The 26855-nt window shown below is 32.8% G+C and overlaps 1 long non-coding RNA gene across 1 annotated transcript; it reads left to right on the top strand.

The window, feature by feature from the left end:
- The first annotated feature begins 1003 nt into the window (after positions 1 to 1003).
- On the top strand, positions 1004 to 21097 carry LOC134719749 (uncharacterized). The gene is made up of 3 exons (XR_010107691.1): positions 1004 to 1173; positions 19814 to 19902; positions 20666 to 21097. It is a non-coding gene; the product is annotated as an uncharacterized LOC134719749 (long non-coding RNA).
- Positions 21098 to 26855: the final 5758 nt, after the last annotated feature.

Raw genomic sequence — 26855 nt, 5'->3', positions numbered from 1 at the left:
TCGCTACATTGAAGACCTGTTGGTGACCTACTGTTGTTTTTTTTTGGTCGGGTTGTTGTCTCTTTGACACATTCCCCATTTCCATTCTTAATTTTATTGTTGAATTTAACATGTCCCTAACTACATGTACATGAAGTACTTTCCACTTTTCCTTATTTGGGAGGTAGGTTGTTGACCACTTGCTTTTACACAGCTCAAAGTAAGATACTGTGGATACATTTATTTTCGTGGGTCCCAATTTTCGTGAATTGAGGAAAACTTGCATATTCGTGGATATCAAAATTCCTGTTTTTGGCAAAGTCTGCATACACTCCTTCAGAAATATTGTAGTTCGTTAAACATTTAAATTCGTGGTTCCTCGAAAATTGGTATCCAACGAATATATATGATTCCCTAGTACTTGCATAGGTAACTAAAACGTAGTCATGCCGTTGTACACGCCAATGAGGGGCCTCATTAATAGAGAAGTTGGGATTAGGAGCACTCGCTTTCGTCTTCAATACAAACTTAAGCAAAATAATAGCAAAAGTAATTAACCCGTCAGCATCCCGAATAAAAATGCAATAAATACTTATTAACATTGGACAGCTATTGAACTATCAAAATTCCTTAACTAAAGTAATTAAAACGTTCGCATCCCGGATAAAAATGCACTAAATACTTATTAACATTGGACAGCTATTGAACAATCTGAATTCCATACAAAAGTATAAAATCCTCACATCAGTCAGATTGCTAGTAACGTGTCTAAAATCTAATAAATGTAGGGACATTTCTATGCATATTTGTTGTCTTCTCTTTGAAGCTTTATCCTGGGTTTTATAAAAAATAATATACTAAATCAGGAGAGGAAACGTTCAATTCCGGAACGTATTACGAATGAAGAGCTAATGACTGCAGTTATATATTGATCTCCGATACACATTTAGCTAAAACGGGACAGAAATTGATTAAAATCGATACGCCATCAATTGTTTGGAAGCCTTCATGCAGAATTTATATCAGAAACTCTCTTACTATAGATAATTATTAGTTTTATTTTTTTAGAGAATATCGAACGGTTCGGATCGCTTTAATAAAGTCTTCCGAATAGAAGTTGTCCGTGATTACATAGTATTCTTATTCATAAAAACTTGGGATTACAGTCAAAATGATTTAAACTTCAGTTTTAAGGTAAGTCCTTATAATTATACAATAATTAGTTGATACTTTTGAAAGTACAATTGACCTCAATATTCTGAATTAGAATTTAAAATCTGAAAATAATTTATTGTTTCAGTGAATTTATTCAATTATTAATTAAATGTATTCTTAAATAGGTTGAAACAAGTTGATTGTAAATTTATACGGGCAGCAGATTTCAATATATTAAAAAAAATACTTCCTTGTTAGACCGGAAAATTGCTGATTAAAAATACAATACTATTGTTCCTAGAGAATTGAAATCAACTTCAAAGACTGAGTTTTCAGTTTAAGTTTCAAAATAAGAAGTTACTTAATCTATTATTTGCAAATTCAGATAAACAAATCATGAAGGAATCTAAACAATGCAAACATTGTACTTCGGATAATATAATTTACCCCCTCCCTGTCATGAATGTGACCTACCGAATCAAGACTATTTGCCGGATTTGTTATAACATGAGCAACACGACGGGTGCCCAAGTGGAGCAGGATCTGCTTACCCTTCTAGTGCATTGAGATTACCCTCAGGATTGGGTGGGGTTCGTGTTGCTTATTCTTTAGTTTTCCATGTTGTGTCATGTGCACTATTTTGTCTGTTTGTCTTTTTTCATTAAATTTTGTAGCCACGACGTTGTCAGTTTGTTTTCGATGTTTGAGTTTGACTGTCCCTGTGGTATCTTTCGTCCCTCTTTTAAACAGCTTTTGATGCAGATAAGGACGGTAATTTAGAGTCCCCTCGTGCTACATATCTCTTAATGTGTTCGGCTTAGCAGATAATTGTTGTGGAAGCAGTTTTAGTAATTGGTAAAGAAACAGCTACAATAAATGAAATTGAGATTATAATCGGATATTACGGGAACAAATTAACTGTTTTATGTTTACTATACACGATATAATCATTGAAAATCATTAAATTGTTTCAACTTTACACCGATTGTGAGCTTTTTTACTTCTTTTGGTGGGTTTTACTTTACCTTGTACCAGAATGTACTCCCATAGAATAGGTTACCTGTAAAAAAAATATACTCCGTAGTCAAAAGTCGGCATGTAATAACGTGAATTCGGAACAAGAAATACATTCAATCTCGCAGAACAAAGTTTTCTGTTCGTGACGTGGATCTGTACTTATGCATCCCGTCATTGTCTTATGGTTAGTGTTTGTATGCTTGTCTTTCTTTTTATAATCCACCTACGATAGTAAAGGGGCATACTCTTGTCTTGTCTGTGCGTCCTTTATTCGCTTGTCCCGCCTCGGGTTGATGTTTTTGGTTAAGGTAGTTTTTGATTAAGTTGACGTCTTGAAACTTAGTACTCATGTTCCCTATGATATGATCATAATAATTTTAATGCTGAATTAGAGTTTTTAGAAAATGATAGTGCGAGTGGGTCATCCGTGTACTGTGGACTCTTGTTCTGGTAATGTGCTTCAGGAATCTGATGTACAGTAGTTGTCGTTTGTTTATGTAATATATTTGTGTTTCTCGTTTCTCGTTTTGTTTATATAGATTAGACCGTTGGTTTTCCCGTTTGAATGGTTTTACACTAGTAATTTTGGGGTCCTTTATAGCTTGTTGTTCGGTGTGAGCCAAGGCTCCGTGTTGAAGCCCGTACTTTAACCTATAATGGTTTACTTTTTAAATTGTTATTTGGATGGAGAGTTGTCTCATTGGCACTCACACACCATCTTCCTATATCTATTTGTTTACATGCCTTTTTGTGTTTCTTTGTTACATATTTGTTTCATGTTAGTGATTAATATTATACCACAATGTTGACCTCTTTTTCCCTATTTTTGACATTTTTACCAATCATGTCTACTTGGTTTGTTTATGCATCGAATTTCATACAAATAAAAGGTTAAGCTGGCTAGAGGACCAGGTTTAATCCCCGATTTTCTACATAATAAAGTTCTTGTTGGTGGTCTGGAGTGTGAGAGTTGTTATTCATTCCTTTGACGTGTTTGAGCTTTTGATTTTGACACTTGATTTCGGATTTTCCATTTTGAATTTTTCTTGAATGTTTTTAGTTTTTTTAATTTTACTTCGTGCTATTAATAACTTGCATATGCATCATACTATACACTGTTCAATCATTTTGATCCCTCGTATGATTTCGTCCGATTAATTTTCTACATTTATTATTATATTCACTCCACTGTACAATATTCTTTTTTTGTAATCTTCAAAAACATATAAGCGGTGAACATGTACGTTCGATTCTCTGGTTATCTTATTTACATTTAAATGTTTGAAAATATCTTATAGCTACAATTCAGTAAAAATATTAGATCACAGTCAGCTTTGTTTGTATATGTCAGTCAACGGCTGCTGTGTCGTGTGTGTGTGTGTGTGTGTGTAGTTTATTTTCTATATCTTCTACCATGTAAGATTTATTTTACAACTTTTGACATGGTCTCCTTTTCTCCTGATGTTTTTCGAATGATTTTTTTAAGAACATAGATATTAGCTTTACCGCAAATGAAGATTACCACCTATTTGAATCTTTGTTTATTACATTTTGAAAAGTAGCTGTTTTCAACTGAGTACAAGTTAATGTTGAAGTCATTTAATCAATGTACAAGAAAAAAGATAAAATTGATGAACTAAAATTTTATGAACATCTGAGGTAGTTTTGAGGATATTTTTATTTAGAATTGGAGTGCTTTCATAGTAGCTTTTTAATAATTAAGAATAAAGTCCAATAAAAACGGCATAATTGCCAATGAGACAACACTTCACAAGAAACCAAATGACACAAAAATCAACAGCTATAGATAACCGTACAGCAATCTACAATGAACAAAGCTCATACCGCATACTCCTTTAGAAAAAGCCCCGAAATCACAAATGTAAATAACTCAAACGAGAAATTTAAGGGCCTAATTTATGTATAAAAAAAATAACGAAAACAAATATGTAACACAGCAACAAACGACAACCAATGAAATACAGGCTCCTAACTAAGGAAATGCACATACATACAGAGTGTGACGGGTTTAAACATGTTATGCGGACCCTAAAACTCCCCTTAATCTGGGAGAGTATTGAAGGAGTACAAATAACAACTAAAATTAAAAATCAGTAGAAAACGGACTAATAAATCAAATGTCTACATAGCCGATAACATGACTTTTTATATCCAAGTTCATTTATCCGAGCAGTTACCATCAAGAGAAAATCTCAATATATAAATATAAATATAATGTAAAGAGCGGTCTACCGCAAATTACTCAATATGACGTGATTCCTTTAATATTTATGTCCCTTTTTCATCGTAAATCCTGCTTCTATTTGCTCAATTTAGCGTGATTCACACTTTTGTGTGTGCTATTAATATTGCAATTAACTCATTTAGCGTGATAACCACTACAACGTGTACTAAATATATAAAACATAATGTTTAAAATATTATAGAGCGTTATTCGCGCCTTCTTTCGTTTGTTATATTTTATTGTTCTATACTTTATAAAGCGTAACTCACATCTTCCTATGTTTGTAATATTTTATTGAAACATGTTTTATGAGGCGGATCTCATGCTATCCTGAATGTGACATTAATGATTGATATATACTGCATATAGCGTGACTCGAAGGATTGTGCTTTTATGTCAGAACTCAAGCCTGCTTGTGTTTAAGATAATTCATTGCAATATTCTTGTATTATGCAAATCACTCGCTTGCCGCTATTCTTACATAACACGTTATTGCGCGGTTCTAGTTGTTTTGTTTCTGTGTAAAATATATTTTTAATTATACTTTTTGAAACATTTTATTGTAGTATTCTTTATAAAGCGCAACTCACATCTTTCTTCGTTTTTATCATTTTATTGTTATATACTTTATAAAGTGTTACTCACGCCTTCCTTTAAATGTAATATTTTATTGTACAACACTTCATCATGTTCATGAAGCGTAACTCATGCATTCCTTCGTTTTTAACCATTTATTGCAATATATTTTATAAAGTGTCACGGTAACTAACGCCTAAACTTGTTTGAAACAATTATTGCAACACGTTTTATGGGCGGAACTCATGCTTTTGCTGTATTTGACATTTTATTGTGAAATACTTCATCAAACCTTCCTTCGTATATAACATTTTATTGCACCATGTTTTATGAGCCAGATCTCATGCTTTCCTGTATGTGACATCAATGATTGATATATGCTGCAAATAGCGTGACTGAAAGGATTGTGCTTTTATGTATTTATTTGGTGTTTGTATTGGAAAAATCGCTGCTAATAAAATAAACCAAAAATTACGACGAAAGCGGCAGTGAATCACACCAATCAATATAGTCAATAAAACTGTCAGGGAATCTAGTATAAACAACTTACAGAATTGTGAAAAAAAGGGCGAATACAGAACGAAAGAGGACCTGGATGGGGTATAGTGAAATCAACTAACTGAATTGTGAAAAAGAAGGCGAATACAGAACGAAAGAGGACCTGGATGGGGTATAGTGAAATCAACTAATAGAATTGCGAAAAAGAGGGCGAAGATAAAACATCAGAGGACATGGGTAGGGTTCAGTGCGAACAACTGATAGAATTGTAAAAAGAGGCCGCAAACAGAACATAAGAGGACCTGGATGGGGTTCAGTGCGAACAACTGATAGAATTGTAAAAAAGAAGCCACAGACAGAACATAAGAGGACCTGGATGGGGTTCAGTGTGAACAACTAATAAAATTGTGAAAAAGAGGGCGAAGATAAAACATTAGAGGACCTGGATGGGGTTCAGTGTGAACAACTAATAGAATTGTTAAAAAGAGGACGAAGATAAAACATTAGAGGACCTGGATGGGGTTCAGTGTGAACAACTAATGGAATTGTGAAAAAGAGGGCGAAGATAAAACATTAGAGGACCTGGATGGGGTTCAGTGTGAACAACTAATGGAATTGTGAAACAGAGGGCGAAGATAAAACAGTAGAGGACCTTGACCGAATTGAAAAAAAATGCAAACAAATGAGAAAAAATGCAAACAAATGAGAAAAATGCAAACAAATAATTAATAGTTATGAGCCAAAAATAAGAAAAAAAAATAATGTGGTTCAAAGGAATGAAAAGTTATTGTGAAGCATTCAATAATTATTGTGAAGCATTCAATAATTATATAAGGTAATAAAATATGGATTACAAAATGAAAAGCAAAATTATCTCAGAAGAATTTTACAAAATAAGCATTTTTTTGTAAGGATCAAGAAATATTTCATACAAAATTACAAAATAAAGGAATGAAAACACACCATATAGACCCTCATATAACGTCATTTAAACCTATTATACATGTTATACACCTCTTACAATTGCAATGATTCGCAAAGTCAGGGATATAATATGAATTATTTTATCCGATTGATTTACACCTGAAGTTTTCCCCCGTTTCTCCTCAATGAAGTATTATACACTCGATTTTTTTAGTTAAGTAATAAAATAAATTATTTATAATTTTGTTTAAAACTTGACACGACTTCAACATTTTCATTAGTCATATGAAGGCCAAATCTCTGAAGTAAATAAATCGAGTGATTGACCAGTATAAGTATACTCAAATATCTCCTTAAAACAAATTTTGACAGATTGATCATATGATGTGCTTTGTGTGCTTTTACCACGCGATGGATAGTAGAGAGTTGACATATCAGAAACATGGAGAATATTCACACATTCCATTCTCAAGTCATATGACTGTAATGCATTAGTTGCTGTTGGTTAATGTCTGTTGAATATAAGCAACATAGATAATTGTTAAAAATCAGAAACTTTATTGTATTAAAGTACATAAACAAATTCGTACATTAGGGAACATTTTACCAACTTATTTGATTCAAATTAAAAACAAATCATAACTGGTCGCTGCAAATTGTTTATATGGTAACATGTGTTTTAAAATGGTAAGCAATATATCAATAAGCGACAGTAATTTCATATATCAACACCCGGCCTTTGAGACTAATAAGTCACTCTAAACATGTATAATTATCAAAAGAATAATAATAAAACAGCGGACAAAAGTACAATTGTTCATATAGAAAACGTTTTTTTTCTCTCATAAATGCATCGTTCAAATGTTTTGCGGTTTATCTATGATTTTCGCAGATAAGTACTTTAAATTGTTCGAAATTCGAGATGTCTTCAAAGGAGTATTCTATATTCAATGAAGGTTAAAGTCTTAAATAAGGAATATAAAACTATCAGTCATTTGCAACATGGTAAAGATGTAAATAATATGGTAAAATATTCAGTCTTTACAAAACATCCATACATTTTAATTAAATAAATCCGACGGCAAATTGACAACACCAAAGTAATAAATAATTCACACTTGTCAGTTATGCTAGACATTTAATTCCTTTCTATAAATTATTAAAAAAAATGTACTGAAACTAGGACTTAATGATAAAGTGACAATTGCGGCTGAAATAATGCAGTGACAACGAAAAGGGGGCGGGGGTATTATTTAATAGTAAAAACGTTGTTGAGGATTGATTGCAGTGGTGGGTAATAATACAGGGACTGCCATTGGTGGGTAATAATACAGGGACAGCCATTGGTGGGTAATAATACAGAGACAACCATTGGTGGGTAATAATACAGGGACAACCATTTTTGGGTTATAATACACTGACAGCAATGTTATGGTATTAGTAATGAAAACAAAATAAAATTATATATATTTAGTATACAATAAGTGCTACTAAGATAAAAAGAAGAAAAAAATTGACAAAATTTAGAATCAATAGAGAAAAATGTCATTCAACAAACGCATACATAATAGAAGGGCATGATATAACAAACATATATTGATATATTTTCTATATTGGTAAAAGATTTGTCACGTAATCACAATATTGCAATTGACTAATCATGCAATGAAAAATGGTCTGGACGGGTTTTACAGATCAGAGAATAATGAACAAAACGAATAAATGGACAACCATATATAGAAAAGGTGAAAAAAGGCAAAATGGGGAGATTATTGGAGGGATGAAATTAAATGATTCGGATCAAACTAAGGGACGACATCAAAAGATCAATGTAAGATAACAAAAACTTAATTCAAATAATTTGGGGGTGGAGGGTTGAACTGCTGCAAGATGACACCGGAAAAAAAGGCGCGGTAATAATACAATGACAGCGTTGTGCTAGTAGTATAACAGTAACAATGTTGTGGCGGTTTGAATACACTGACATTGAAGCGGGGTTAGTAGTACAGTGACAACAATTGGGGGTAATAATACATTGACAACGGCGTAAGGGTAATAATACAGTAACAGCAGAGCGTATGTAATAATACAAGAAAAAAGTATAAAATTTAAGAAGAAAAAAACCCACCTTTAGACCCTCATTAAAACTTCATAAAACATTGCTGTTATACTGATAATAACATTTACAGAATTATCCTTCAATAGATTATTATTAATTTCCTTTCGGAAGGTATATATCACCATTATTGAATTTTCATGTAATAACTGCATGACTTTTACTATTCTCTTTATGGCTGCTTTTATCATAGTGATACAACCGACTGATTATTACATTTTAATCATTCAAACATTATCTGAAGATATCTTGAAACATTATGATTAAACTCCAGAAAAGTTTAATTTACAAGGCATTATGGTACAGATAATCTAGTAATAATAGGATCACTCAATGTATGAATAAAGACATTAGAACTATACCGCTGTTCAATAGTTATAAATCGATCGAGAGAAAACATATCCTGGCTACAAACTTAATCCGAGGGAGACATATCTATTACAAGAGAAAAACGCTCAAGTTAAATAAAAACCAACTTACATTTTAGTCATTGTAACATTATCTGTAGATATCTTTTGAAAGATTATGATAAAACTCCGGTCAAGTTTCATTTACAAGGCATTATATCTATTACAAGAAAAAAACAAACGCCAATGCAACATACACAGAAACAAACTTTTTTAGAACTGCCATATTCCTGACTTGGTGCAGACACTATGGAGGGGCGAACCCGGTTTTATGGCTTGCCAAACCTGAACCTAATGTAATTGCTAGCTAAATCTGCCGCTCATATGACAATGTTAAAAATAATGATATGCTCTTATCATTGTTTATCAAGCGATCGGTTTGAAAATCTCTTCCTGTTAAACCCTAATATATTACTCAAAAGACATTCAGAATAAAGGAAGGTCCATACACCTGAATAAAATTCAAATTTCGTCGACCCAATTAGAACAGGCAGTTATTGATGAAAAACAATTATGGGTAAACAAATAAATGGCGTAACCTGTCACATTACAGTTGTTTATAATGCAACACCCATTATATTGCTGCAATAACTACAAAACACCTTAATCATGTAAACAGTGACTAGATAGAAAAAAAATTGATTGGTAATACAAACCCGTCCGTTTGGCTGTTCGAAATGTGATTATGGACTTTCCAAATTGATTTTCCACTGAGTTCAGTATTTTTGTGAATTTACTTTACATATATATGGGTAGTCTCATCCCAACAAAAAAGGGGATGTTAAATATATGCCAACTTAGTGCCAAACTGCACGGTTTATAAACAATTGCTAAACACTTTAATACGATGTGCGCTACTCTATTGTAAAATAACAAGCTTTGTATAACAGTATAAGATAAGTAGATTGTGTTAAAAGAATTGACATTCATATCTTTTTCTTTGAAAAAAAACCCGATGAAATAATAAAAGGATTTTGCAAGAATTTCAAGGATGACATTTTAAACTATATGTTATCAAGTTATGTAATTACTAATATTTAATAGTTTCACCTAATGCAATACTATGAAATAATAAAAGGATTTTGCAAGAATTTCAAAGATGACATTTAAACTATATGTTATCAAGTAAGACCAATTAAAATCAATTGATAGATTTTCATCCCCCACCGCCCCTCTCAAATCGTCCCGCCCCGAATTTTTTTTATTATGAAAAGTTTACGATTTCCGGATTTTGTTCATTTCAGTTTCATTCAAAACTTCCTGTTTAATTTTCGTTTTTCGTATTTCTTCGAGTAATTTAGAATGACTCTACAGATCTATGATGACAACATCATCTACCGAGAATAGAGATTGATTACGGGAAGGGCATAACATATTCGGGTTACGATTAATACGCTGTTCCAAGAATGCAAATCGCTGCGGCATGACACAAATTACTATGATTAGAAAACCGTGGAAATTATTATTGATACTGTAAAATGTCAATGACTTTGTGTCGGGAATTTTGAACTGTGAATGATATCCCAAGCTCTATAATTGTGGAACACGTTGGTACAAAAATGACTGGATTAAAACAATTGACACAAGCTCGAATTTGTTAGATTTTTGAGATATATTGAGTTCAAAAAGTCGGCAAACATACACTTAGATTTACCCATGGCTGTTGTTTTTTTTGTTGAGAAACAGCAAACAACCTCTGTCCCAATATCTTCAATAGAGTCATTAAACACTTTTTTCTTATTGTCAAATTCATGTTTTACATTGTTATTATATTTGCATTATGCATAAGAATCTTAAAAGCACCAACCCTTTTATTTTCAACACTGTTTGAGTTTTCATTTTATTCTGTACTCATAATTCTTGTGTTGCATACCAATGCATATTTGCTTCATTCTAAGAAAGCAAAATTAACTTGGTGTAGTTAGTCCAACTGAAGAGAGCATTTTTCCATGTGTTTACCTTTTACTGAAAAATAGGTTTCTGAAGCGGCAATATCATCATGTACATGTAGAACAGTGTTTGCCAATCAGAGATATTAATTTCTAGAATTTGAAAAATTATGTACGATTCCTTGTACATGAATATACATGCTATAAGCTTATTATTACTCTTGCATATATGAAGGAAACTTCACAAGATGGTTTGATATGATATAAAAATTAAAAATTAAATCCTCCCACACGCCCCATTTTTTGTCAAAAATTTGGATGAAAATCTACTAATTAAATTTAGTTGGCCTTATGTAATTACTAGTATTCAATAGTTTAACCTAATGCAATGCTATGAATTATGAAACATTGATGTTTTTAATCGCTGTCTTATTATTTGTTATTGATTGCATCTTAAGATCATCCATTCTAATTCGATGTCCAATCATTTGTAATTAATTATATCCTAAGATAGTCGATTTTAATAAGGTTATTTTATTAGAAATTAAAAAAAATATTTGCATCCGCTAATCCATTTCTTCCGGCAATGTAGAAATATCAGGACGTTATAAGTTAACTCGAATTACTGAGTACAGAGAAATTGGATCTCTTTGAATTAATTGGAGTTAACCGTTTTGAAACATCTCTGGTTGTCCATCAAATGAGAGTACAGATTTGGAAATTAAGAATTATTTTGAAATGGTGGGGAGAGCAAACATATAGACACGTTTATAATATGGTAAACAAATACAGTGCATTGAATCGATGAAAACTATGAAATAGTCAAATGATAAAATAAAGGCGAAAAATACCAGAGTGAAATTAAAACGCATAAGACGAAAATAAAATTATAACGCCATCATTTGGAAATCATGGAATAATATTTTTTGTGAAACGCAACCCTCTATCGGGGTAATCATAATAGATAATGCAAGCCCGTGAAGGTCGTACTAGTTTCGGGATTATATCCCATATAGTCACTATGTAGACACTACGTGGATGTTTCTACATAGAAATGGACAATTCATAGTTAGGAAGCTGAAGTCATCTCTTTAAATTCTCAGCGAGTGAATATGACTCAGAAAATGTGATATTGATCAGAATTGATAAAGTTCTGTTTGAATCTACAAATGAATGTGTTGATATACATTAAATGTTATTTCTCTAAAATTCATATCGCTTTTTGTACGTTAATAACCGTTGCAACAACTCTTTGAGGGGTCTGTAGTTGGCCTGTTGCAAAGAAAAATGTCTGTCCCTATCCAATATACCCTCATTTAACAGTGGTAGTCTAAATTCCCCCGACAATCATCCCGGATGGACTCTTTAATGACAAGACTTACCAATTGTATTAATTAATAACCTGTTCTCGTCCTGAACATGAAAACAAAATGCAGTCCGCTGCTGAATGACTATTGTGTTATATGTTGGGACTCTTATCTTGTTTAAATGTTTTCCGTTTTTTCTAGGATATCTGCAGATAATCACTTTAAATTGTTCATCTTAAGAGATGTCTTCAAAGCAGTATTATACATGTTATATATTCTGTTTAAATTGAATTCTTATAACGAAGAATATCAAGCTATCATCTACAATGTCAGTCATTTGAAATATGATATAGTTGTATAAGGTTATGGTAAAATATACAGTCTTTTCAAAACACCATACATTTTCATTAGATAAATCCGACACCAAACTGACAACACCAAAGTTATAAACAATATACACTTGTCAGTAAATTCAGACATTTTATTCCCTTCCTTAAATAATTAAAAAACAAACCTGAAACTAGGACTGAACAATGCAATGACAACAAATGGGGGGTATTATTCAACAGTAATAACGCTGTGGATGTTTGAATACAGTGTCTGTGTAGGGGTGTAGCGGGGTGGGGATAATCATACAGTGATAACCATGTTTGGGTAATAATACATTGACAACGTCATTATGGTAGTGATACAGTGACAACAACTAAGATACAAAGAAAAAAGAAAACTGGACTAAGCTGTACACGAATAGAGAAAAAACTCATTAAACTAAAGCATAGATAATTGAAGGATATGATGTACCAAACAAATATTGAAATATATTCTATGTTGGTAAAAGGTTTCTCGCGCAATCACAAAACTGTTATAGACTTAATCACGCCATGAAAAAGGTCTGGACGCGTTTTAAATATCAGAGATTAATGAACAAAAGGTTCAATATAAAGGGACAAGATGTATAGAAAAGAGAAGAAGATGCAAAAAAGGGGAGATTATTGGAGTGATGTAATAAATGAATCAAGATCAAAATGAGTAAACAAACTTATTTTCGCGGATACATTATTTCGCATTTAGTCCTTTCTAGTCGACTTTGCGCCGATTTAATTTCGCGATTATCTTATTAATTTGATGAAGTAAAATACAAAAAGATCCAATATATATATGCTACTATTTAAATTCGCGTTATTTTTCTGACCGTGAACTTCGAGAAAATAAATCTCTCCCAAAGAATAAGATGGTTAATAGTAAGTTAAGAATAGAAAAAATAGTATACAATTGCAACATAAAAAAACCCATCTTGACCCTCATTGAAATTTCATAAAACATTGCTGTTTTACTGATAATAACTATTACAGAATTATCCTTCAATAGATTATTATTAATTTCCTTTCGGAAAGTATGTATCACCATTATTGAATTTTCCTGTAATAACTGCATTCTCTTTATGGCTGCCTTAATCATAGTGATACAAGCGACTAAGTATTACATTTTAATCATTATAACATTATCTGGAGAGATCTCCAAAAATGATGATTAAACCCCGGAAAAGTTTAATTTACAAGACAATTTGATAAGGAGAATCTAGTTATAATTATGTGATAATAAGATCATCCAAGGTGTAAATGAAGGCAACAGTAGTATACCGCTGTTGTAAAGTCATAAATCAAACAGATTAGGGATACACACTAAACAAGAAGGATACATATCAACTTTATGAGGAAAACAACCGAATAACAGAAACACACGTCAATGTGACATACATATGAACGATATATATTAGTTAACAACTGCCATACTCCTAATTTGATATGGGAAATTTTAAAGAAAACATGTTTTTGTGAACCGTTGTCATGGCTAGCAAAATCTCCAACTTATATGGCAATCTTTACAATACCGTAAAAGTAAGGATAAAAGATGTAATGCGACGTTATTACCATTGCTTATTAAGTAATAAATTTGAGAAAAAAATCTTCATCTTTTTAATTAAAACACCCAACTCAAATGCAAATAAAAATAGGGGAAGGTCAATAATACTGGACAAAATTAAAAATGGCTAGAATATAAATTTCTTATACCTTTCATGAAAACATAAATTTTCCTGAGAAACAAATATTTGTAACATGACATGACGGTTGTTTATAGCCTTTTAAATTGACAATATTTATTGGAGCAACATACTTGCTGTTCGACATCCATTCTATTGTTGCATTCATTCTAAAACTGCTGATCACGTAGGACATTTAAAATTTAGAAAGGGAATGGGGAATGTGTCAAAGAGACAACAACCCAACCATAGAAAAAACAACACAAGAAGGTCACCAACAGGTCTTCAATGTAGCTTGTAATTACCCCACCCGGAGGTGTCCTTCAGCTGCCCCCTAAATTTGTTGATAGGTATTAAAAGCCTGTTCGTTGGCCTTTCGGAATATATATATTAGTATTTGTAGTCACAACCATTTATGTCCCGATCCAGAATATGATTGTTCGAAAGCGGAAGTCTAAATTTCCCGCCTTTCGAATCGTATTGCAGTGTCCACCTCTACATGTACCTATTGTAAAAAAATGTTAAAGAGTTGAAATCTCAAATATGTATGAAATGTTGTCCACTTGACGGTTCCCAAACAACAACCAATGAGGCACATATTGCGCTATTCGTGTCGGGTAGGTGAACTTCCACACATCATCGTTTTAAAATTTTATAAAACTTATTTTTGACGTTTTTACCCATAGTTGTCAATATGATGCGAGGCATAACATAAGTGTCAACTCGTTTGGTGTGTTTGTGCTTTTTGATTTTGTCATTTTTGATTTGATTAGGGATTTTCTTTTGAAAATGTCCTCGGAGTTCAGTATTCTTGTGATTTTACATTGTTTCTAATAACTCTTTACCTTTTAAATCTGTGTTGTGTGGTCATCTGCGCTCTTAATAAGAACACATGGTTTAGCTCGATAATATTCTAAAAATTTAAACATGCCAATTATCACTACTCAGAAGTTTTTTTGGGTAAGCACTTCTTTTGTGTTCCTCCCATTTATACAAATATAGAATATTGACCCAAAAACTAATATTAAATAGTTTAACTTAAAGCAACGCTCTGAATTATGATTAATTGATGCTTTTATACACTGTTTTATTATTTATCCATTCTAATTTGATGTCTTATTATTTGCAATTGATTGTATCCTAAGATCGTCGATTTTAATTAAGTTCTATTATTAGAAATTTCCCTTGATTATTTTTAAATTGAAGTCTTCGTTAGCCTTAAACAATATTTGCTTCCGCTTATCAATTTCTTCCGGCATTATAGGACTTTGCAAGTTAACTCAAATTACTGAGTACAGAGGAATTGGTTTTCTTTAATTTATATAATTAATTGGAGTAAACTGTTTTAAAACTTCTCTGGTTGTCTATCAAATGAGAAGACTCATTTGGAAACGTAGATTTCTTTTTAAATGTTAGCGAAAGAATAAAATGAAGGTACGGTAATAGCACTAGTCTACAAGGTACAAAATGAGTAAATCGATGAAAACTATGAAATTGTCAAATGATAAAAAAAGAAGAAAAATACCAGAGAAATTAAAACAACAATCCTCTAGGAATGTTATTTTTATAGGAAATACAAGCCCGTGAATGTCGTATTAGTTGCGAGATATGTATTTCGTATGACGGCACTACGTAGATGTTTCTTAATAAAAATGGATAGTTTACAATTAGGAAGCTGGAATTATCTCTTCAAAAGCGAGTGTTTATGTTTCAGAAAATGAGTACTACAAGGCAACAAAACTAGCAATTATTGTGTTGTTAATCAGTAGGAATAAAGAAAAGTTTTTACTTTATATACATATATGTTAATATAAATTATACTTTATTGATATAAGCATTCATGTCATAATTGTGTTTCATTGTCGTGATTCAGAGGTATACATAATTATGTAGCGTTGTAGTCATATAGTGACGTAACATTACGTATGTCACGAAGCTTTTAGTTTCATCTTGAAATATAACTTGGCAAGTATCGGTTCTGATTCTTTGTACAATTATGTGTTTGAGGGATGTTATTGGTCAACATCAGATATGTAACGGACAGGAGAAGTTATAAAATACAAAAGATAAGGAATACAATAACAGTATTGGTTTTTTAGACCTGAACAACATTTCTTGCGTCGTGTCGACGTAATTTTATCGGATACTGAATGTACCTTTAATGATACTTAAATGTACCTTTGATAACTATTTACACCACTGTGTCGATACCACTGATGGTGGACGTTTCGTCACCTAGAGTAACACCAGACCAGAAGTCAGCACTTCGGTGTTGATATGAATATCAATTATATGGTCATGGTTATTAATTTCCTGTTACAAAACTTTGAATTTGACGAAAAACTAAGGATTTTCTTATTCAAGGAATATATGGAATAGATTACCTTAGCCGTATTTGGAACAACTTTATGGAATATAGGGTTCTCAATGCCCTTAAACTTTGTACTTGTTTGGCTTTATAACTATTTTGATCTAAGCGTCACTGATGAGTTTTATGAAGACGAAACGCTTGTCTGACGTATTAAATTATAATCCTGGTACCTTTGATAACTAATTGAAACGGTTACGTTTTGTTGTGTTTCTTTTCGTTGATTGACTATTGTAGCAGACCAGGATAACGTGGTCAATATGTTCGACGATTGTAGCAGACCAGGATAACGTGGTCAATATGTTCGACGATTGTAGCAGACCAGGATAACGTGGTCAATATGTTCGACTCTTGTAGCAGACCAGGATAACGTGGTCAATATGTTCGACTATTGTAGCAGACCAGGATAACGTGGTCAATATGTTCGACTATTGTAGCAGACCAGGATAACGTTGTCAATATGTTCGACTATTGTAGCAGACCAGGATAACGTGGTCAATATGTTCGACTATTGTAGCAGACCAGGATAACGTGGTCAATATGTTCGACTCTTGTAGCAGACCAGGATAACGTGGTCAATATGTTCGACTCTTGTAGCAGACCAGGATAACGTGGTCAATATGTTCGACTATTATAGCAGACCAGGATAACGTGGTCAATATGTTCGACTATTGTAGCAGACCAGGATAACGTGGTCAATATGTTCGACTATTGTAGCAGACCAGGATAACGTGGTCAATATGTTCGACTATTGTAGCAGACCAGGATAACGTGGTCAATATGTTCGACTATTGTAGTAGACCAGGATAACGTGGTCAATATGTTCGACTATTGTAGCAGACCAGGATAACGTGGTCAATATGTTCGACTATTGTAGTAGACCAGGATAACGTGGTCAATATGTTCGACTATTGTAGCAGACCAGGATAACGTGGTCAATATGTTCGACTATTGTAGCAGACCAGGATAACGTGGTCAATATGTTCGACTATTGTAGCAGACCAGGATAACGTGGTCAATATGTTCGACTACTATGTTTGAGATTTGAACACGGTGGTTAACGTCATATAAGGTCCGAGACCACTATTGTCGTCCCTTGATTTTCGTTGTTCACAAATATAGTCTCTATTGTTGACTGTGGGTTACTTGCCATTAATTTTTATACCCCTTCCAAATTTATTTCTCCATGTTTAATGCCTCAAATTGCAAGTAGGGGGATGAAATTACACTGTAAAAAAATTTGGGTTCAGAATTTTAAAGGAAAGTAGTGATTTGGTCCAGCTGAAAAAGGTTGAAAATGAGCACTTCGGAAGCTGTCAAAAGATTTCAAGACGCCCTAAACATAAAATTGTCCATATTTTGAGTTAGAAGCAATGAAGTTTTCTATAAATTTGATATAATTTGTCCCAAAAGTAGTACAACACACTGTAAAAGTTTCTTTGAGAAAGCGCAGGTGGCATTTTTTTTATTTTCATTTATGTTCGAAAAGAAATGCACTACAAATTAATTGTGTTCTCGGACCATAAGTTTTGTTTTATTTATAGAGTAAGGTGCTGTTGTTCTTTCTTATTGAAACTTTCGTTGTTCTATATTAATGTTGTTTCTTACAAAGTCACATGACTATTATATCTGACTTTGGTAAAAGAGGGACAATGAGTTACCAGAGGGACAGTCAAACTCATAAATCGAAAATTAACTGATTACGCCATGGCTAAAAATGAAAAAGACAAACAAACACAAGTAAAAAAATGTACACATGACTCAACATAGAAAACTAAAGAATATGCAACGCAAATCCCACCAAATACTAAAGGTGATCTCAGGTGCTCCGGAAGGGTGGTCAATATGTTCGAATACTAATAGTATGTTTGAGATTTTAACACGCTGGTTAACGTCATATGAGTTTTAATATATTCATAGAGAAATATATTGTTGTTCTTCCTTATTGAAAGTTTCGATGTTCTATATTAATGTTGTTTCTTACAAAGTCACATGACTATTATATCTTACTTTGGTAAAAGAGGGACAATGAGTTACCAGAGGGACAGTCAAACTCATAAATCGAAAATTAACTGATTACGCCATGGCTAAAAATGAAAAAGACAAACAAACTCGGAGTTCGGTATTTTTGTGTTTTTACTTTTTACACAAGTACGCATGACTCAACATAGAAAACTAAAGAATAAGCAACGCAAATCCCACCAAATACTAAAGGTGATCTCAGGTGCTCCGGAAGGGTGGTCAATATGTTCGAATACTATGTTTGAGATTTTAACACGCTGGTTAACGTCATATGAGTTTTAATATATTCATAGAGAAATATATTGTTGTTCTTCCTTATTGAAAGTTTGGTTGTTCTATATTAATGTAAATTACAAAGTCGCATGATCATTATATCTGATTTTGGTAAAAGAGGGACGAAAGATACCAGAGGGACAGTCAAATTGATAAATTAAAAATTAATTGACAACGCCATGGCTAAAAATGAAAAAGAAAAACAAACAATAGTACACATGGCACAACATTGAATACTAAGGAATAAGCAACACGAACCCCACCAAATACTAGGAGTGATCTCAGGTGCTCCGGAAGGGTAGGCAGATCCTGCTCCACATGTGACACCCGTCGTGTTGCTCATGTTATAACAAAGCCTGTAAATAGTATAATTCGGTAGGTAACATTCATGAAAGGGAAGGGGATTGTAGTTACGACGCAAGGAACATATACGATGTCATTTGTGAAACGGTTATTCCATAACAGTCAACCAACTTGTGATGGCGTCCGTAAAATTTACGAAGGAATGATTTCGATTTCACAATTTGGAACTCTTGGTTTAATAGCTTCTTTGTACGCAGCAATCTTTTATCAAGAAAATCATTATAGGAAATGCAAGCACGGGAATATGGTATCAATTGGGAGATATATACCCCGTATGTATAATATAAATAACAACAATATGGTAACCGACCAATATACATGCATTTAAAATATAGTCATCTACGTTATCTAAGCTATAGAGCCATACTGGCATTTGTTTGACTAGGTTACCTGACTAATATACATTTATAATTCGCCGTTTCAGAATCTGATGCATTCTGGGTAATATTTTCAAACATGTTCACCAAAACGTCGTGATTGGTTGAAAACTTTTAAAACCAGTGGAAATTCAACCTTTGTCGTGACGTTATTTTCATTTTGGGGTACGAACAATGAAATTACCCATCGTCCTTTATATTCTGAAACGGCCAATTATATGCATACTTATCTAATTTTATGTTATTTTTCTTTCAGAGTTACGTGATCATTATGTTTGACTATGGTGACTGAGGATTATATTTGGATGGTGCTAGGCATATTATGTTTTGTCGATGTTTTATCAGGTATGATATCTTGATCTATGGTCAGAGTATTTATGCTTTTTTTTGTCAGTTTTTGCTTTTAAGGAAGCAAATACAAAAAACGTCAACTTTAAGAAATATTTACTCGTTGCTTTTATGTTTTAAGGTATAATTACTAGAAAAAACAACAGGAGTTTCGTAAAACACTAACAGAAAAACAAACTGAAACAAAAAAGGGAAAGACAAACGAATGTTAAGAAATAAAACTACACAGAACACTTAAATTTGAAAAAAGCGAACTCCGTTGATAGCCGAATGTGAACCCCAGTTACCCTGAATGGGCAACATTAGTTTTTGCTACTACTTTCGTTTGTTTTATTCACACTTTTTTGTCAATTTAATGCAATTTCATGCGACTGTCATAAGGGAGAGGTTTAGCTTGCTATAAAACCAGGTTTATTCCACCATTTCTACATCAAAAAATGCCTTCCACAAATAGGAATACGCGTCGTTATCTATTTATTTTACCATTGAATTTGACCCATCTGATTTGGAACTTTCTGGACTTTTCCTCAGAATTAGTATTGTTGTTGTTTATTTTTTGCTCTGCTAGGTAAAGGTAGCTCATACTGCTATTCATATTTTTGTTGACTCATTTTTAACCTGACATTACTAGTTATCAAGGGTACCAGGCGTATGACTTTAAAAGCCAGATGTGCGACTCCTCATTGACATTCAGATCTAAATAATTCTTTTCAATTGTCGTGTTTAGTGTATTAATGATTGTTGTGGATTTTAATTTCAGCAACTGGATGTAAGTGGAGTAATGAAGGTTGCTTTTCAAATCAAGAATGTTGCAGTAACGGTTGTTCATTGAGACATCCTGGAACCGAGCCTCGTTGTGAGAAAAGTTCTATCCTTGGTCCATGTTTATACAATTACCACTGTGAACGCAATTTTATTTGTGGACCTAAAAATAAATGCTGTTCAGATTACTGGAATGACTGTCGAGACGAAACAGAATGTTGTGACCCAGCACACGTCTGTCTATATGCACGTGGATTTGTATACAAAAAATGTCTATTTGGTCCTGTCCAACTTAAAAGTATGGCACCTGTAACAAACAAACTGTCCGTCATATGTCTATTAAGTATTTTATTTTTATACATTCATTTTTAAACAATTTACAAATCAAATATGTAATTTTTGAATATTTTAAATAAACATGTAAGGAGCATACCTTGACTCTCATCTTATTCAGGCATATTAACAAATCAAAGGAATTACAAAAGAACCATTCACATTACAATGTGATCAAGGCTCAAACTACAAACCAAATATTGCCTTGATTAATTAGTGTACTGGTCAAAAGTTATCAGAACATCTCGTAAACAGCCTGAACAGTTGGCTAGAATTGCAAAGATTATAAGCCTTCCCTTTCACGAAAATGACTTACCGAATTAGGCTATTTACCGGCTTTGTAACACGACAGGTGCCACATGTGGAACGGGATTTGCTTATCCTATAAAAGCATCTGTAATCACCGCCAGTTTTTGGTTGGTGTTCGTGTTGTTGATCCGCTATTGGTGACATTTTGTGCACGCATCGTTGTCAAAATAATGGAATTTGATGAGACTGGCATACAAGTGAGAGATTTAGCGCTATAATACCAGGTTTAATCCATCATTTTCTACAGTTAAAAAGCCTGTACCAAATCAGGATTATGAAAGTTGTTGTTAATTCGTTTGATGTGTTTTATCGTTTGTTTTTGCCATTTAATTTGGGATATTCCTTTTTAAATTTTCCTCGGAGTTCAGTATTTTTGTGATTTTACTTTTAAAACCACTAGTGGTGAGATGTTTTCGACACTTATTGACTAGGATTGCAAACATTATGAGTCTAAAACCCTAACGTTGCGAGTGGTTTTCGACGCTTATTGAATAGATTGCCAAAAATGGCAGGTAGTGTCCACCCACAACTTCTAAATTATTAGCTGCTTACATGGTTCGTGCACATAGACAATGTGACGGGATAACATATGTATAAAGCCGCTCAAACCTTTCATAACAACGGACAGTTGAGTTTATCGTGTTTAATAAATCTTCTATCATGGCAGATAACACTTGAATTTTTTTAACATCGTATTGATAAGAAATTAATAATGAAATTATTCACAAAGGACCACCTCAAAAGCAATCTATTAAAAGCGAAGTAAATTATAAATGTATTTATCCAGCTTTCAAATTATATCGCATATTATGTCGATACACATTTTATATGCCGACGTAATAAAATAGCAAATTAATCAGTTTCAACCGAATACTTCTTTGATAAAATGACAGTTATATCCTTCGAGGAATAAATCTAATATTTGATGTCATTTGTGGGACAAGGACGCTCAATTTGTAATTAGTGCAGCACGGTTATTAACGGTTTGTTGTTGATGTAGATGATATCCTCACAAGACATTTGTGCTTAGTACAGCTCGGTTATTGATGGTTTGTTGTTTGTATAGATGCTATCCTGAAAAAAATGTATATCTAGAGCAGCTCGGTTGATAACGGCTTGTTATTTATGTAGGTGCTATTCTCAGAAGAATTTTGTACTTAGTGTATCTCAATTATAATGGTTTGTTTTTTGTATAGATAGTATCCAGACAATGAAATGATTCGAGAAACATAGGTCTTCCGTCTCCACGAGGCAGTTTACAATCAATTAATCAAACATTTTTTTCCAACGTTAAGGAAGGAATTTTTTTATTAATCAAGGAAAAAGTATATCCCAAATTCAAAGAAATATAGTTCAGACCGTACAGGATCTTGCTTATCATAATGAAATTGAGAATGGAAATGGGGAATGTGTCAAAGAGACAACATCCCAACCATAGAACAGACAACAGCAGAAGGTCACCAACAGGTCTTCGATGGAGCGAGAAATTCCCACACCCGGGAAGTCCTTCAGCTGGCCCCCTGCACACATATATATACATTTACTATTTCAGTGGTTATAAACGCCATTCTAAACTCCAAATTGTACACAAAAAACTATAAGTAAAAATAATACAAGACTAACGAAGGCAAGAGGCTTCTGACTTTGGTCAGGCACAAAAATGCGGCGGGGTTAAAAATGTTTATGAGATCTGAAACCTTCTTGTAAACCTCTAGCCAATGTAGAAAAGTAAACGCAACACAACACGCACATTAAAATTCAGTTCAAGTCCAAGTCTGATGTCAGAAGATCTAACTTTAGAAAGAAAAAAAATGATAATAATGCATAAATAACAACAGACTACTAGCAGTTAACTGACATGCCATAACTAATTTTACAGGCATAAATGTTCTTCTGGTTTATATGCCAATGCATGGTAGTGCACGTTTATAAACTAAATGTCCCCTTTAATTAAACGGAATTATTTGGCGTCAAGAATTACAATCACAACATATCCAACATACCTACAGTGATATGAGCAATTCATTTTTATAACAAAGACAGGCGCAACAAATATTTTTAATAGGAACCTAGAGACAAAGCCGTTCAATTTTGTATTACGGTTGTCAAGTCTTCACATTTCGATTTCCCAGATCAGTCTGTATTCCGTGTTATCAATACAGATTATCAATAGCTTCAGTCAAACTTATTTTTGATACATTTCCAATTCAATCAAGGTCGTCTCCTTTTACACTGACATGATTTAATGAATTATTTAAACTGACAAGAAATTTCATGAATGCTAATATTCATTTGACAAAAATATATTTCTACAACTAAAGGCTTTCAAATTACAACATGCCTAATATAGTTATCGTATTTTACAGAGTTGACTTGCTTCACTTATTTTTTACGAAAGAAAAAAATGCGGCTTTTAAAATAACTCTTAGTTTGTTTGTTTGATAAAAAGAAAATTTCTGTTATCGTTTTCTTTTGACTGAACGTTTTTCTAATGATGAATTTTGATTGTTTCAATCTTAACATATTTTTAATAATATAACGTGGCTGTCATTGTTTTTGAAGATTTCCTAGTCAACAAAATTGGATCCTTTACCTTTAAACTAATGGTTATATGTCAAAATAATAAAAAAAAAAAAAAGGTTTCAGTCAGTCTATTTAACGGCGCTTTTGATTAACATATGTTCCGGACCATATGAGTATTTGGACCATACGCGTATGGTCATGACCATATGCGTATACTCATATGGTCGGACCATATGAGTATTATACTCGTTTTGTTATTAACGGGCCGGACCATATGAGTATTTGGACCATATAGGTATTTTTTCAAATATACAATAGAAATAATACAATAAACTTTATCTTAAAAACAAATGTGTTTACAAAAAAAATGTATTAATTTTACATGTCAAAAGCTACATAAACATTAAATATTGATGCCACAGTCAGTTGATCTTAGTTTTCATCGCTAATTGTATTCATGTATGCTTTTGTATACTTAGAATGACATGCACACGGTACCATACATGTAGCTTTTCTGTAACTGCTTGTTTTGGCTGCGTGCAGTGATATCGACTCGGAGAATTCGTGAGGTGTCTACGGTGTTTTTGAGTATTTCTAGATCTCCAATATCGTAAAATGAATATCACAGATCAATTTAAATCAAGGCAGTGGCTATTTCATGGCTCGTAAATGCTAGTTTACCGTCTTATAATTAAGATTAAATAGAAGTATAGAAAAAAAATAGAAAAAAAATGACATTTTAGTGACGTATAATAACCAGAAGGGTCACACCTAATGAAAAGTTTAAAAGTATACGTGTTAATTACCCCGACCATACGCGTACGGTCCGACCATACGCGTATGGTCGGACCATATGAGTATATACCCATATGGTCATGACCATACGCGTATGGTCCAGATACTCATATGGTCCGGAACAAATATACATGTACATTTGATTCATTCTCAATTTAAATCCTACACAACAATAATAAGATTATTTTTACTGCAAAGTCATGCAGTAAAACATCAGAGGTTGTGATGACCTCAATTTTAATTAAATATTAACTACATGTACTGATCTTTTTAAGCAGTTACGGGGAATACAGTTTATACTAAAATAAATAATAATTGCTTTTTTTACGGTCTTTATTACGATAATGAATATTAAGAGACTAATCGTTCTTTGTATTAGATGACAAACAATTGAGGAGAAGTACATTTGCTGTAAGCTAAACTCAAGCAGAAATTATAAGTTGAGTTTTGTAATTTTATATAGGGAAGCAGTTCACAAAAGAACTAAGTGAACGTAGTGATATTGACTTGACTTCTCAAGATATTAAGCTTAAGCTTCCATCTCATCTTTTATGTAAATTTAAAATTGAGAATTGAAATGGGGATTGTGTCAAAGAGACAACAACCCGACCACAGAAAAGACAACAGCAGAAGGTCACCATCAGGTCTTCAATGTAGCGACAAATTATCGCACCCGGAGATGTCCTTCAACTGGCGCCTTAACAAATATATACTAGTTCAGTGATAATGAACGCCATACTGATGTGATTATATAAATCAAAACAGAAAGATTATTCTTGATTATTTTTTTTCGAATTATTTTATAATTAAAGGCGTTAAGAAACCTTTGGTGACCCGACAGTTCAAGTGGCTATCGTAGGTACGTCGTGGACAGTGGTCGTTACAGACAAACGTTCATGTAAATTGTCCCAGTCAATGGATGAATTTAATCTGTCAATCAATAGCCACAGCCACACTGTTTTGAATTTCATTCTCTCATATTTTACCACTGATATTATAGACGATTATTTGAAGATAAAAACTTAAATTGAACGTTTATATGAGTATGAAATTACCGGCAGTTCAAAAATATCAAAATAAAGTAAAACCTGTATAAACCGATCGGCTATGGTACTAAGAAAATTAACCGGCGTGTAATAACTCAATATACATGCACTTCATGAAATCACATAATTTATGAAAATAAATTTATTTTATCAAATTAACATAATTATGATTTGTACAACTTTTTTAACACGACAATATCGAGTGTTTCCTACTTCGTAACCACTATGATTTCTACGTTAGTATTTTCAATCATTGTTTTATTGGCATAAGAAATTTAGAATTCGGTCATCCATCAAATAGGAAAATTTAATCATTTTCCTATTTTTTTTTAAAACGTCCTCGTATAGAAAATTGACCCGAAAGCATCCGTTATTTGCTCGTCTACATCGTTTGATACGTTTTATTTGTTTCTTTTGTGTCACAGTCCTTGCGTTCTTATTTACCTAAAACTTTGTCAAAGTTATCGTATATTTCCTCCGTTGGCATAGCTACAGTACTTGCAACCTTAGGCGTTACTGTTTGACGTGAACTTGACTGATCGGTGAATGATCGGTGACGGATGTTTGACTGATCGATGACTGATCGGTGATCGGTGACCCATATGATCCGTCAGATAAGTCAAATAACCTATGTGGGAGTTACCGTGACAACGGTCATCGATCAATCAGTAAATCAAATGTATGCACGGATCGGACGGATACGTATATATTTCAAATTTTTATGTAAACCGAACTCAACAGTGTTAACGATCAATGAACGCGGACCTCGACGAAGACACCATAATTTACACGTTAATTTGGTTGCAATAAAAAAGTAAAAATAGTATAACAGTTATATTAGATCCTTAATTAAAGCGTTAAATTGTTTCTGTTGATTAATAGTTTTGTATTGCATATTGTAAACATTAGAAACATATATAATACATAATATGTCTCAGTAAACATGAACCTCTACCTACGAAAATGCGGATGATCCGCCATTGAAGTTTTGAACTTTTTATAGTTTAGAAAAGGTCGCTTTTCATAAAATTAAAAGAATGTCAGTTAAATCATATTTAAAAATCATCCGCATTGTTTAAAACTACCAAAACAAAACTGTTTATTTATAAATGACACTGTTTCATTTGAAATCAGTTATTTTCACTAACTCGAGATAAATACTCTCATTAGAATTGAGATATA

Source organism: Mytilus trossulus, chromosome 5 (assembly GCF_036588685.1).
Source record: "Mytilus trossulus isolate FHL-02 chromosome 5, PNRI_Mtr1.1.1.hap1, whole genome shotgun sequence".
Classification (NCBI taxonomy): domain Eukaryota; kingdom Metazoa; phylum Mollusca; class Bivalvia; order Mytilida; family Mytilidae; genus Mytilus; species Mytilus trossulus.
Note: the sequence above shows the minus strand (reverse complement) of the source record. Positions and strands in the feature narration are given on the sequence as shown.